Source organism: Pelodiscus sinensis, chromosome 5 (genome assembly GCF_052426305.1).
Source record: "Pelodiscus sinensis isolate ZL-2025 chromosome 5, ASM5242630v1, whole genome shotgun sequence".
NCBI classification, from domain to species: Eukaryota; Metazoa; Chordata; order Testudines; family Trionychidae; genus Pelodiscus; species Pelodiscus sinensis.
In genome coordinates this window covers 102,309,936-102,312,233 of record NC_143056.1, presented here as the reverse complement: position 1 = coordinate 102,312,233, position 2,298 = coordinate 102,309,936, and the positions used below count along the sequence as shown (strand labels likewise).

At 52.7% G+C, this 2,298-nt stretch overlaps 1 long non-coding RNA gene across 1 annotated transcript; it reads left to right on the top strand.

Annotated features, from left to right (window-relative positions):
* The first annotated feature begins 302 nt into the window (after positions 1-302).
* On the top strand, positions 303-1,964 carry LOC149524355 (uncharacterized). Its single transcript, XR_016349571.1, has 2 exons — positions 303-921; positions 1,182-1,964. It is a non-coding gene; the product is annotated as an uncharacterized LOC149524355 (long non-coding RNA).
* Positions 1,965-2,298: the final 334 nt, after the last annotated feature.

Below are 2,298 nucleotides of genomic sequence, written 5' to 3'. Positions count from 1 at the left end.
TTGAAACTTGGAAATGGCTGTCAGGTGCCTCTTGATTGTGGCCAAAGCAAGGCCTTGCCACTTCAGATATAGTCCAGGATTTCCTGAAGGGAGGCTTCGGCTGGGACCACCTGCCACTGCTGCTCTGATATGGAGAAACGGGTCCATTTGGAAGCATAGGTGGACTGAGTTGAGGGCTTTTGATGCCCAAGAACTCTCTGGACATTCACTGAACACACTAGCTCCTGGGGGTTCAAACATGGCTGAGCCATACCATCAGGTGGAGCAAGCTGAGGTTCAGGTGGAGCAAGTGTTTACACACTGCCAAATTTCAAAATGAAGCACTATTTTAACAAGTTGCTTAACTCTCGTGCAACGAGGGTTACAGGGATGCTGGAATAGCATGCCCATTATTTTGAAATATATTCCGAAATATATTTTGAAATAATGGGCACATTTAAAAATGTGGAATTGCTATTTTGGGATACCTCTGTCTAGATGTAGCCTAGATTTATCAGTGCCCAAACCACTGCAGTGGTAAACGGTGCCGGCACCATGAAGGAGGCTCCCAATGATGGTGTGGAGAATTGGGAGAATCATTGTCTCCTTTGCACTTCTGGTTCTGGAGGGCACGTGCCTGCATAGATCTGTTCACTGACTCCAGTCACGTGGAAGATCGTGTGTCTTATTGGTAACTCAATTAAGAGTACTGAAAGACAGCTGCTCCGCTCTTTAATAGTTCTGGGATGGAAGGCCCTGAAAAGGCCTTTCTGGAGCTGTGTGCCTGGCTTGCCCCTGCCCTCATGCAACAGGACACACACATAAGACCCGCCCATCATCCTTGAGAAGTGGGTCACCATTGTTGTGTGGAAGCTCACCACTCCAGACAGCTACCGATCCATCGGCAACCTGTTCAACATGGGGAAGTTGACCATCATGCAGGTATGGAGCTCTCAGGTATGGTATGGAGCTATACTCCCAGGAGGTATGGAACTATACTCCCGGGAGGGGGACTGAACCGCTGGAATAGGGTACCCAAGGGAAAGGGGGGATTGGGGATGGGAGGTATGGTTGGCCAAGCCCTTGACCCAGGCACTTTTTCAGTCCCATCCTCACACAGCTCTGCTGGGGGATGGCCTATGTATGGGAACCCCATAAAGGCTCTGGCACCCCAGTGATTCTCTGTTTGTCTCCTTCTTCAGGTGGTGCGGGCCATCAACACCGTCCTGCTGTGCAGGGTCATCAGCGTCGGTGATGTGTATGCCATCATCTTCTGCTTTGCCGCTATGGACTTCCCCAACTGTGGGGGGGCAATTGATGGCACCCATATCCCCATCCAGGCCCCTGACAACCAGGCATCTGTCTATATCAACTACAAGGGGTACTGCTCGATGATCCTACATGCTCTCATCAACCACTGTTTTACCGTCATCTTCGTCAGCTAGTCATGATGCTCTCGTGTTGTTAAACTCGAATGTTTTTCAGAAGCTGGAAAACTCTGATTCTCAGTGGCGGACTCAAATGTGGCCTGAGCTGGTGCAGCAGGGCCAAAACATGTGTGACACCATCCATGAAATGATGGCACATCCGGTTCCTGTCCCTGCTCCTGACCCCACTACCTCCCAGCCCCCACTGAAATGCCTATGGCCCTCCCCCTTCTCCTCCCGCGACATGCCTGACCCTTCTTCAGTCCCCCTCCTGCCGATCCCCCTGTTGTCCCAGGCCCCACCCACCTCCAAGGTCACTGAGATCCCCAGACACAAAGCAGCACTTCCAGCCACACCATGCGCCACTCCCAGCCCAGAGCACCCCACCTCCCTGCCCCATCCAGGTTCCGAGCCCTCCTTCTCCCCAGTTACTGTTATTGAAAAACAAAACACGAACGTATGTTTTGAAAACCAAACCATTGTTTTTGATTGACTGTACAGGAAAGGGGGGAAGGGAGGAGTTGTGGGAAAGGCATAGGGGGCAAGGCACAGGCCCCTGTTGGGGAGGCCCTGGGTAGAGTTACTGGGCTCCTTCAGAGAAATTCTCCCTCAGGGCCTCCTGGATGCATACCCCTACCTGATGGGCCTGCCAGATGGCAGCTGTGCATGGGCACTTGAAGGCCCTTCCCTCCCTCTAGGCCTCTGCCCCCCACCCTGATAGGAAGGGCTCCCCCTTCCTCTCCACAATGCTGTGGAGAACACAATAGGCTGAGATCATCTCAGAGATGTTGTGCTCCCCCACACTGAGACAGGTCAGGAGGCACCTGAACTGCGCCTGAAGGTGCATTCCACCTGGATGCGGGCCCTGCTTCAGTGGGTATTGAATCAGTTC